General features: G+C 43.5%; 1 long non-coding RNA gene across 1 annotated transcript; it reads left to right on the top strand.

Annotated features, from left to right (window-relative positions):
* Nucleotides 1–867: 867 nt before the first annotated feature.
* LOC143836845 (uncharacterized) lies at nucleotides 868–11,904 on the top strand. Its single transcript, XR_013230778.1, has 3 exons — nucleotides 868–940; nucleotides 9,704–9,793; nucleotides 11,821–11,904. It is a non-coding gene; the product is annotated as an uncharacterized LOC143836845 (long non-coding RNA).
* Nucleotides 11,905–12,740: the final 836 nt, after the last annotated feature.

Here is a 12,740-nt window from a genome sequence, read left to right as displayed (position 1 = left end):
AATATGCAAGGAGAGTGTGTCTTACTCCATGATGAGGACACAGAGCAGTTTACATCATTCTCCTCCCGTCCTTTGTATCTTCACAACAACCCTATGAGGGTGGTTGAGTTAAAATTGTTTGACTGACCTAAGGATGCTAAGGGAGTTTTTATGGCAAAATAGGTACTTGAACCTACGGCATGCTGGCTTTTGTGGGATGGCTGCTGTTAAACAACAAAAGATTGAACAAAAGGCAGAACAACCTTTTGTGGAATGGCTGCTGTTGAACAACTTGGTGGAATGAGCTTTCAGAAGAGCTAAGGGCCCTAAAAACTGGGTAAGTTTTGCAGGGCTTATAAGATGGAGCTCTTCTACCAGGCATTTGGTGGTGGCCAATGAATTGTAAGATGACTGAGCTCCCTCCATAAGGATAGAGGCCCTGAAAACCAAGATACTCTTGAATAAATTGCCTATACAGCTGGCATTATTGTTTTTAGGATGATGACTTTAACGTTTAATATAATGTTGCATATGTGGTTGTATTTATTGTGTATGTTTTAATGAAACAATGTTGGGAGCTGCCCTGAGCTGGCTTGCTGGGAGAGGTGGGATATAAATTGAAAAAGAAAGAAAATAAAGAATCCAGAAATCAGTCAAGAGGACTTGACCAAGGCCTTCAGGCAAGGCAGTATCAGCATACAGTTTACGTTGCATCCACATCCCCACAGCATCTTTTGAGAGGTTTTATAGTCAAATGCCAGTTGTTCAGACATAATCCTGCAATTACTTATCATTGCTCTCAGCAGAAAACTGACATCTAGCCATGAAGCAAACACTTCTCCTTTTAGCCTGCAGCTTTGCTCTAAGTCTCTATCTCTCTAAAGGTGCAAGTGATCCTGGAGGGCTGGAAACAGGCAGCTGGCTTTCATCTGCTGGAACCACTCTGTTCTTCAACGGGAAGGTTTATAAATTTAATAAACAATAATTAGATAGATGGATGATAGACTTCTGAGCAAGACAGAAGGGACAATCTGGGAGGGAGGGGGGAAGAGGGCAATGGCAAGTGGGAAGCAAATAACAAAGCCGAATTGATGGACCATCTAGAAATCTTGTATGGGTTGGCTTATAATTGCAGGGGGAAAGTATGAAGGGAGAACAGTTAAGAGAACAACTGTTGGGCAAAGAGAGAGGATTATGAGACTGTGAGGAAGAGAGATCTCGGAAAGGTTAAAACAGCATAAAAAGGCACATAAAACTTTTACATTTTATTTTCTTTCAGAGTGTTGGACTTAGCCTAACCATTTTTCAACATTTCTCTCCTCTTTCCTTGGAAGACCTGCCTCTTGCCCTTTTTCAGTGAGGTTTAACTGCTTCCTTTTATATGTTTTGATTTGAAGAGCTGCTAGGAGCTTTTTGTTCTATTATTTACCATAGACGTGTTTGTGTGTGAGAGTGTGCTTGCCTGCACTTATTATGTGTCATCCGAAGGCACTTGGGTATCTGCAGCCTTGCCAACTGCCACTAATGTACAAACATATCAATAAATAAGCGGCACCTGAAGTTACTAATGCACTCATAATTGCTATCGTAGCCGCATTTTTCTTCAGGTCATTCAACAGAGAGTTGGGATGTACTTGTATTTCTCACTTCTGTAATCAAAGGCATGAGGACTGATTGATTTTTTTCCAGAGCAGAAAGATAGTTAAAACATGGTGAGTATTTTGCACGTGACAGACACTGAAAGAGATAAATAACCCCGGCAAGTCCTAAATGTTATAATGAATGGGTGAGCAGCTGCTGTTTAGAGCAAGTGTTCCCTTCTGTCTTGTCTGCTTACTAATACATCCTTTGTTTGTAGAACCAGTTTTCTTTTAATTTTCACGTCTGCTGGTGGGTATCTGCCAACGTACACCGAGATACAGTCCTTCTAAATTGCTAGGATAGCACAGTGAGTGTTGAAAGGGAGGTGTTAGAAAGTTGTTGGAGAGTCTGTATGAGATATCCTCAATGTAGAGTATTGCACACTTGCTGTCTATCCTAGGTTTGGCTCATGTGTAGAGCTATGAAGAATGCTGAACTAGGGGACTATATATTGATTGCATTATGACGTTTTGAGGTGACATTGTTGGATACAGTACTATATTTCTATGCGAGATCCTGATTCTAGAATCATATATCTAAATCTCAGCCTGGCCCCATCTGTGAACACAAGTGGAGAGAAGGGAGATTTTTCTGCAAATTTGGGGAAGGGGGGGGTTGCAGATCTCCAGGTTACACAAAAACTTCTCAGTCATGGTTATGTCTCATACTGTGTCATATAGTTGCATGATTATGACTCAGGCTGTTAAACAAAAAATTATCCAGGGAAAGAAATAATAAATCTAAGTAAATTGCAATTCTTATTTGATTATATCAACATGACAAGACCACACACACGTAAAGACTGAGAGAATCTAAGAGATTTCAAAAAAGATGAGCAGCAAGGCCACCTGGGTTCTAAAAGTCATTAGTATAGGCAGCTGATGGTTCCCAAGGATTAGGGAAATAAAGGATGTAAATATGTAACTATCTTTTATTGGAATAATGCTTGCATGTGCTTTTGAGTCATCAAGCCATCTTAAGTATTCATTACTAACTAATCTGACCCAATGAAAAGATACCAAGTTTACTATTTTGTGTGCCTTTGGGCTCAGCCTGGCACTGAGATGCAGTGTTCTGTGCCTCCTATTGAGCTGCCAGTGCCAGTAACTTTACATTTCTCCCCTTTCAAGTACTGTCAGCATGAACCAAGTTTTGCTTTCAAGGTTCATAAAGACTGTCATTCATTGTGGTGAAGCTTACATAAACACCAATTTGTTGTGCTCTAAATGTTAGTGACTTCACAGAGAAGCTATTCCAAACAGTAAATCTGCTTTAGAACAACCATGCTTTCTTTCTTCTTGAAAGATACTGCTACTGCTTTTAGACTGTGCTTACTTTAAATAAACCATAGCTGGAAGGGATTTTCCCCTTTTAAGTGATGAAATTGGAGGGGTGTATTTTTTTCCTCCCCCTAATTCAAGCTAATGTTACTTTTCTGGCTATGTCAGACTATCCAATTAGGCCTAACGATCACTGTTACAAGCACTCACACACTCAAGTGTTTGGTTATTCTGCAACTTTCTTTCTTTTTCAATGCAGAAGTAATATTAAACTCTCTTGCAATTCATAACACAAACAAGCTAAATGGAAACACAACCCTCTGTCTCTCCAGACAGAAAAGAATCCTGTGTCTCTTGACTTTCAGAAAGTTATTCAAGAACATTATCTTTATACCATAAGATCTGCAGACAGTTACTGCAAACAAAGGATGGGACATAAAGTGAAATATTGCTGGCCTAATCCCAAACAGTTATACCTCTAAATCAATTGATTAGAGGGTTTAGAAAGGTATCGTTCAGCTTCAGATTGCACTGTCAAACTGATAAAATTAGTCTTTAGCATACTGTCCCCCAGGATAATATAGAAACAAAACTGTTCATGAAATGTGGAGTTGGTATTGGACAAAATTTAACTGTTACTGTTTATTTTGTATTACAGTTAATTTGCTTGGATATTCTAAACCCAAATTTATTGAAGTCAGGGAGAGGGTTTTTTAAAGTGTCTGGAAGATGCACTTTAGAACTTTATCTGTCACTCTTAATACAACAGTAAGGGGAGTTGGGGTGTGATCAGAGTGTGATCAAAACTCTCAGATTGGCCCCTTGGCCCTGGACTGACAAGCACCTTCCTATTGGGCCCTCACCAGGTCAGACCAGAGTTCCAGCCAGTTGGGAGGAGTAAAGCCAAATTTCTGACAGGGCCAAAGTTCTGACAGGGCCTGCCCAGCCAGGGGCAATCTGGAGACATCACTGCCAGTTTGCCCCTGACCACCACAGAGAGAGGAGGTCAGTAGGGCTGCCAAGGAGGATGAGAACAGAGGCTTGGACAGGCTGAACCAGCCCTTTTCACCCCAAGGCTGTCCTAACTGTCATGTCCAACTGTAACTTTGCCTCAGAACCCTGACAGGGCTAACAGGAGGCTGGAGAGTGCGCTCCCTCCCCCCTCCTTTCAGGCCTGCTGCAAAGGAGCCTCTGACAGCCCCGGACTGAGGGGAGGGAGGTATTTCCAAGAGCAATGCAGGGGAGCCTGAGGACATGGGTGTGGGCATTCCTTTTGAGGGTGGGGAGCTTTTCCCTTTTGCCAAACAGTTGGCTGAAAGGGAGGCCACATAAATTCCCCTTCTCACTTAAAATACTGCTCTGGCCGGGAGTTAGACACAGCCAAGCCATGTGTATTTCTTCATTGCAACTCTCTGCAGATTTGAGGCCGCTGCACAGCATTATTCTGCAGATGAAACTGGATGCTATTGCAGAGTACCCTGTGCAGTAGGCCTGAAGTCTTTCAATTCAACAACAACCTGTGTGGGAGGCCTTAAATGTTTCTTCTCTACCACAACCCTGTCCAAAGTAGCCCTTTCTGCCTGGGCAGCAGATCTTTATACTCTGCAGGTGAGCTGTAATTCCAGGAGCTCTCCAGGCCACACCTGGTTGGCTACCCCTGGGTTGGAAATATTCCCGGAGGTTTGGAGGTAGGACTTCAAAATCGTACAATGCCTCAGAGTCCAGCCTTCAAAGGATACATTTTTGTCTGCAGTTGGGAAGGAGTGGTGCAGGTCTGTCCCTCCTGGTCTCTGGGCTATGGCCAGCTCTTACCAACAACAGTTTGTATTCTGGGGTGCAGACAGGCAGACCAGCATCAGTCCTGTGAGTCTGGAAAATGCAGAAAGATCTAAAGAAATATTTACAGCCTGGAACTGTAAATAGTGAACAAGTAAATGGCTGGAAGGGTCTCTTGTGGCGCAGAGTGGTAAGGCAGCCGTCTGAAAGCTTTGCCCATAAGGCTGGGAGTTCAATTCCAGCAGCCGGCTCAAGGTTGACTCAGCCTTCCATCCTTCCGAGGTCGGTAAAATGAGTACCCAGCTTGCTGGGGGGTAAACGGTCATGACTGGGGAAGGTACTGGCAAACCACCCCGTATTGAGTCTGCCATGAAAACGCTAGAGGGCGTCACCCCAAGGGTCAGACATGACTCGGTGCTTGCACAGGGGATACCTTTACCTTTAAATGGCTGGAGACACATGGGAACTGCAATAACTTTTTCAACCTTGGCCTGGCAAATAAAAAACCAGTATAAAAAAACCTTACTAAGGTCAAGACTGCTGTGCACAGAGAGTCTTCCTCTTAGGGTTGCCAGCTTCCATGTGAGGCTCTCCACCCCACCTCCCTCATGGGGAGTCTGCTATGGGGAGAGGAAGGGAAGACAATTGGAAAATGCTTAGAGACACCTGAGGCCTGCTGGGTCACTGCGGCCCATTCCCAGTTCTCTCAGACCTCTCATAGCCTCACATCCCTCACAGGTTGACTATTGTGGGGAGATGAAGGGAAAAGGTGTTTGTAAACCGCTTTGAGACTCCTTTGGGTAGTAAACAACAGGGTACAAAAATCCATGATGGGATTACATTTATCTTCTTTCTGTTTCCAGTAGTTTAGACTGCAGAAGAGAAGGAATCAGGCTTCATGTCCAGTTGAGATGAATAGTTTATTAAGGGCAATGTGTAAGAGAGGAAGGGCTTCTCTATTCATTCTAATATACATTGATAAGCATGAATATACAACCTTCTAGAGACAACTCTAAGGTGTCAAAGGGTGATGCAGGGGATGAGGATGAGCCTTGACATCACATGACATATTGATAACATGACCAGACAACTATTGATGGTCTCCTTGATAGCATTGTCCCACCACAATAGTTAATACGCATGAATGTCTCTAGATCAGTGCTAAATCATAAGTAAAGAAAGCTGCCATGAAGAGAATCTACTGTCAAGAACATTTCTAACCAGTCATAAATACTTGGATTATAGCCCAGAATAATCTGGGTGGTCTCTAAGGACCACACTGAATAGAATGCAATGGGCTACAGTTTTTGGCAGGTCTATAATCTTTTTCATGACTGCTACCAGCAGTGGAATGGAAAACATAGCTATGATTTACAAGCATTTTCTTGAATATAGTCTGTGATATAAATAAAGGCATTGGGGGTGGTGGGGGGTGCTGCTGCTAATGCTGCAGAAGTGCCAGCATACTTCATAGGCCACACCAACACCCTAAGGTAAATTGGATCTAAAATAATTTCTCCCTTTAACTTTGTAATTGGTGCCGAATAACAGAAACATGTGTTTTTAATGTAACTTTTGTGCTTGTGTGGTTTTGTATGAGAATTTTATGGATGTAACTTGCATTGAAACCATTGCCCCAAACTATCTAAAATGAGTTGTGACTAAGTTTCATGGAAAACAATGTGACTTAGTCAATACTGATTTGTTCCACTGGTTTCAATGGAACTTAGTTCCAACTACAATTACTTTAACAGGATCAGAGCTACTGGCACATAATTCTACCACTCTTTCTTTCAGCTGAAGGAGTCTTCCCAAAACATTAGTAGCCCTTCTGCAAGAAGAATAACTTGAGTTGGAAAAAGGCTCTTAAAGTTGGAGGAAAGTTTCAAAATTTGTTGAGAGTGGTTGAATACATGCTAATTGGAATAGAAGTGATTTCAATATAACACATAATAGTTAATCTGAAGGTGATTTTGGAGGGGAAAGAACTGAAAAATGTAGGTGTGAGAATGCTCTTTTACACCCTAATTAACCTAGGAGCCTATGGAGAAAATCTGCTATTGGTCCAATTTGGTACAGAATTAGCGTCTGCACTGGTATTGGGCCTATTCTGGGAATATTCAAGAAAACAGGATGCCATCTATCGAGAGGACTTTCCACAATTCATTCTTTGATCAGAAAACTAATATATAATATCACACAATTTTTCCCATACAAGGCCAAAATAACTTGGGGTATATTCTTTCTGCACCCCCGGCATAAGGAGACCAGAGGATCTTGGAGTGCTTCCATTTGGGGATGCTATGCCATGCAACAGCAGGGGTATTGACGAAGCACTCACATTAATGATTTGTTGATCCATTTACCTCTTTTCCTTTTACCTGAGGCCTAAATTTGAGTAGGAGTTTATAGAATGCAGCCTTAGTCAAAGGAGAGTTGTTAGAAATGAGAGAGAATAAAATTGATGTAACTAAATGCCTCATAGCTGCAGAAAAGAAGAAATAACCATACAAAGAACAGTTGGATGGATCAATGGAGATTGTCTTATGTACACAAGTGCCTTGAGCATGCGCAGCACCTATGAAATAAGATTACCTATTCTCTGTTTTGCTAACTGCAACTATCTTAACGCATGACATGCAGAGGGCCCAATCGGCTGGCACGAAGCTTGTCAGCCCACCTCCCAAGCCGCCCACCCCCCAGCCTGGCCTGCCTTCGGCTGCCAGCCGCCATTTCGCGGCTGGCCGCCGACAATGCAGGTAGGCAGACCCTTGACCTATCCTGCCATGTGGCCCACGCAGGATGGGGGGGCTCACCGTGCCCACCAGACCCTTCGCCTCTGCCCCCCAAACTCCTTCCCCCCCTGGCCCGCACCTCCCAAGCCCCCCTCCCCAAACGCCACCGCCGCCGCTTTCCCCCTCCCCTGCATGATCACCCAAGCCCCCCATCCCCAAACGCTGCCGCTGCTCTCCCTCTTCCCTGTCCAATCGCTCAAGCCCCCATCCCCAAACGTCACCGCCACCACTTTTCCCCTCCCCCACACGATCACCCAAACCCCCATCCCCAAACACCACTGTCGCCACTTTCCCACCCAGCCACCCACCCTTCTCAACCCCCCACTCTTACCCCCAATAGCTACTTGTCCCTCCCCCCTCCCTTCCACTCCTGCCCCATCCCTTTACATGGCACCTACCTGTCTGCCTTCCTGCCTGCCTTCCTCCCAGCATTTCCTTCTTTCCTTCCTTCCTTCCTTCCTTCCTTCCTTCCTTCCTTCCTCCCTCCCTCCCTCCCTCCCTCCCTCCCTCCCTCAATTTCTCTCTCTCTGCCTCTTTCTTTCTTTCTTTCTTTCTTTCTTTCTTTCTTTCTTTCTTTCTTTTGCTCATCCATTCACCCACCTCGCTAGCGCCCGCTGATTTTGCCTACAGCAGGCTTAATATCTGGTCTATAGATGAAATGTGTTTTGGAAGTTGGAGAATTTCATCATCCACAAGAAGCAGGAGTGGTACTGATGAAGCACTGTCAAAACTAGTATCCATTTTGGTTTCTGAGCATTCATTATGCAGGTTGTTCCCCCATATCACATTCACCCACTACATGTTTCATCGGTATATGCTTTAGCCATGAAGACTCGTCTGCTCTGATCTGTAGCTGCTCTGAAGTAGAAGTGTGCAGATGGATATTAATAACCTAATAAAATGTCCATTTTTCATTATCAGATCAAGCTAGCAACATCTGACACAGCAAAAGATTTCCAATAGTTTCCAAAGTCTGATAATATTGATCTGTTAATTATTGGAAACCTCTGGAATTGAGTCATGAGACTTGTTCTCAGTTCTCTGCATATGATTAGCATGATTAGCAGAATGGCCACCGGCCAATAAGACACGACACAAGTTTTTATTTGGTAGAATAAGGCCACAGCTTTATTGAACTCCCCTCACCACAACTGAGGGTTGGCCAGGCATGGAAATGGGCATGTCCCCCCAGTGCAGCCATCCAGCTGCTGCTTACCTTGGCTACAGACGTTCTTTGGGACTCACCTCTTCCCAGACGGGAAGGCAGATCCCATCACTCTGGAGACCACACCACGAGATGGCAGCAAACATGAGGACCTACAGGGGCCCACCTCATTCAGCCTCACTTGCTGTCTGGCTCAGAGCCCTTGGTCTGCCCCAGCTAGGACAGCCGTGCTCCCTTCAATGCCAGTCTCTCAAGAGACCTCTCAACCACAGGGATCCAATGAACAAACTAAAGCCCCTTCAGAAGCCCCTTTCTGTGCCACTAAACTGCAGCTGTGTCTAAGAATATAACCTGTAAACCAAATACATAACTGTAACAAAATGGGGGGGGGGGGGGAGGGAGGGAAGCAGTTCAGGTGGCAAAGAACATGGAGAAGAGGCTGAGCACTCCAAAGTGTCGCCTTATAAAGGTGCCTATGCTCCGCCCTTCATGCTGCGCTGCACAGAGAAACGGAGAGAAGGCACATCTCCTGGCCAGTCTGATTCCAGTGTCATAGGCCAGCCATCTGGCACCTCCTCAAAGGAGGAATCAGAGGAGTCAGGCCCTGCACCAGTAAAATAGCCACCCAAGCAGCTGGACTGAGAAACAGACACAAGAATGCTTCCCAGCCAAGGCCAGACTGCCTACTCTGGCAGGAGCTGGGAAAAAAGACATAGAATTCAGAGCCTCAGTCCACAACAGGGCCTCCTGGATCAATGGAGGGTAGAAGAAGGAAGGAGAGCTTGACAGCTTTAGAGAGAAGATGGAACACTCACTGAGTTGCAGAGCAGCAATCAATGTTAGTTCCTAGAGAAGAGTCTTTAGAGGCTCAAGATTGACAGGCTGATAGAAAGCAGCCAAAATGAGGAATCCATCAGGAAGAAGAAACACCTGGGTTTGGGGGATGAGTCGGCAAAAGAAGGCAGTTAAAAGGAACATGCTGGACAAAGCTCAGTGAGGAAGTAATTTTGTGTATGGACTTGTATAGTGAATAGAGCATTAACCCGTGCTTGCTTTTAAAAACACAGACCCTGTACCCTGCCTGGGTTTCTATGCCATGGAACCTGAGCTCTGGACCCTCCTTAGGACTGATCCTATGGCTCCCTGGTTTTGGAGAGGTTTGTAAACTGTGCTCTTGTCTTCCATTCTACTTGTTGTATTTGTGCATCTTAGAAATCCTGAATGGAGTAAAAGTGCAATTCTCTGCCCTAATTGTGGTACCCAGGGAGGGATCAGGAGAGCACTCCTTGGCTAATCAAGGTCCTTTCAATAGTAATTTCTCTCCCACTGCTCCTGATGTGCTTCTATTTATTAAAGCAAGGCTTTGTATTACTTTGGAGGTCCTGTTTGGAACTTGTATGAAGTGCACGGTCCATGGTTTGGACTGTTACCCACATTACAGCCTGGTTTGATAGCATAGTGATTCGTGCTAGTAGCTTTCTTTTTTCTCTAGGGGTTAATTAGAAAAGGGACACATTTGTGTTTGCTTTTGTGAAGAAGGGGAAGTTGTTTTGTGATTACTGTTATTTTAACTGTTGGTTATTTGTTGTTTTTGAGAAGGGGTGTTCAGTGTCAAAATAACCTCTCTGAAAAAACACAGCCACCTTTGCCCACATACAAAGGGGGACAAAACTATTTCGACCCTGAAGGACCTTTAACAGAAAGGAATAACTAGGTTTGTTGAAATGTTGATGCTATTTTTTTAAATGGCTCCAGCAAGCCAGCTGTTTTTCCCCATAGAAAATAGGTCCACGCCATCATTGTTGTTATTGTTAGTAATGATACGGATTTATTTTGAATATCCTCATATTTCATGCCAAGGTTCCCAGCTCCTTTGAAAGAGAAGCCAATGGAGATTTCAGACTGTGTCCCCATAGTCTCAGAATAAACAGTGCTACTTGAGTTGATATCATTTACTAGAAGAAGAAGAAGAAGAATTGCTGCTTTTCTCTACCAGGAGTCTCAAAGTAGCTGCATGTGGAGTAGGAGGGAATCAAACCCGGCTCACAAGATTAGAAGAAGCCGCCACTCTCAGCCGCCACAATAACCACTACTACACCAATGACATTTTTCAGCATTTGCTTTCCATGGTACAATCCAACAGTGGATATTTCCTGTTCTTTGGCTGGCTTTCCTCAAATTTACAAATTTTGTTGCACCACTGTATCAGTACAAGGCTGGTGTTATTCTAATAGTCACTATTAGAAACAAGGCACGAAGGAAGCAGTTATCACACTGATACTTTCACAATACAATTCTGAACATGTGTACTAATAAGTAAATTCTATTGATTTCAATGGGAATACTCCCTCATAAGAGCCATTCCCAAGTATGTCCCAGGGACATGCCACTGTTCTGTTGCAATAAGTTCCCATCAGGGATATCCCTTTAATAATGCTGCAATGGTTCATTTCCAATCAGGACAACCATGGCACAGGGGGAGGAAGGACTCCTGCCTTCCTGGGGGTATACAGGCAAATAACACACACACACCCCAAACCATTTAGCAAAGTGAAAGTTATATTTTTATTATCAAACAAATGTTGAAAATTTTTTAAACAAATGTTTTTTTTCTCTTTTCTGGTGCCATTTATAAAAAGGAAGTGGTAATTACCAAACACTTATAAGACATTGCTCTAGAGCATTGGAGTCAGGAACTGTCACCATTAGAGGTAGGCTAGCACTATGTTCTCAGCATGATTTTCTGCAAAGATCCATGGAAAGAATCTACATTTTGGTGGTGAAGGGAGGCTTTCCCCCAGATCAGATTAGCTAAGGATAATGTGTTGGATTGGATACACACAACATAGAGCTGATCTCTCTTGTCTGAGTCATCTAAAGAAGTTAACTTTGAGGGTGCCATTCAGAGCCTGAGGTCTGTATGTGACTCTCCATGGGGGATTCTTGCCTGGATTATATCAATTGATCTTATATGGGGTATGTAACTCTGTGTGTGAATAATATGGTGACAATTCCAGCTTAATGAATATTATTGTGTGTGCATAAGAGAGACCCCAACAGCAGGTGTGTAGAAAAAGTAATTTTAGCAAGTACTTCTCTTTCCTTGCAATGTGTGACCTTACAACCACATGCCCAAGGATAGATCCTGTGAATTCACATTTGCTTTCCTGTTTCTGTCATACAGTGCATCAAGCAAGAAACATGAACCAGGAAATAGAAGGCATGCTGCATTTCGTAAATACAGGAAGGATCTAAAGTTACGTTACTGCCAAGGAGTTTGGTAAAGTATATATATGCTGTCCAAACCAGCCGCAAGTAACAATGAAATGCATGTAATTCTCTTTGCTGGGATTTTAGCACCCCCTACAGTTCCTCCTGTAACCAACAATTAATAAAATAGAAGAAGAGTTGGTTCTTATATGCTGCTTTTCTCTACCAGGAGTCTGAAAGTAGCTTACATTCACCTTCCCTTTGCTCTCCCCACAACTCTCTTTGCTCAACAAAATTTTAGTTCAGTGGCATATTTAAGACCAACAAAGTTTTATTCAAGGTGCAAGCTCTCATGTGCTTTCACCTGAATCCACCTTGTTTATGTAGTTAATTTTCATACAGGCAAAGTGAGACAACAAAGAATTATTCCCTGTCATGTAAGAAGATCATAGTCTGACGAAGGGTGCTTGCACTCGAAAGCTCATGCCTTGAATAAATCTTTGTTGGTCTTAAAGGTGCTACTGGACTCTGATTTTATTGGGAAGGATAACAGTCTACATGGCAATACAGTCACACCTGTAGTACCAGTTTTCACCAGTAGCATTTTTATTCATACAAAAATACTGGACTGTGCACCGCAAAGCACTTTGTTGTTCTTTAGCTAGAGTTACCTAGGTGGGCTTCTAGGCCAGCTTCAATTTGTCCTTATTAGGTGGTTTCCTTACCCCTCATTACATGGTGCTGCTATACCCTCTGTCTTCTGCTTGCTGCTTGCTGCAGCATTCAGTGCTATAATATAAAAAGTGGACCACATACAATGCTGCAGTCCATGCAGATGGCGAGTGACCAGGGTTCAGGTGAGTGACTATGCTTTAGTGGTACATTATTTGTTTT

The sequence above is a fragment of the Paroedura picta genome, chromosome 4, assembly GCF_049243985.1.
Source record: "Paroedura picta isolate Pp20150507F chromosome 4, Ppicta_v3.0, whole genome shotgun sequence".
Classification (NCBI taxonomy): Eukaryota; Metazoa; Chordata; class Lepidosauria; order Squamata; family Gekkonidae; genus Paroedura; species Paroedura picta.
Note: the sequence above shows the minus strand (reverse complement) of the source record. Positions and strands in the feature narration are given on the sequence as shown.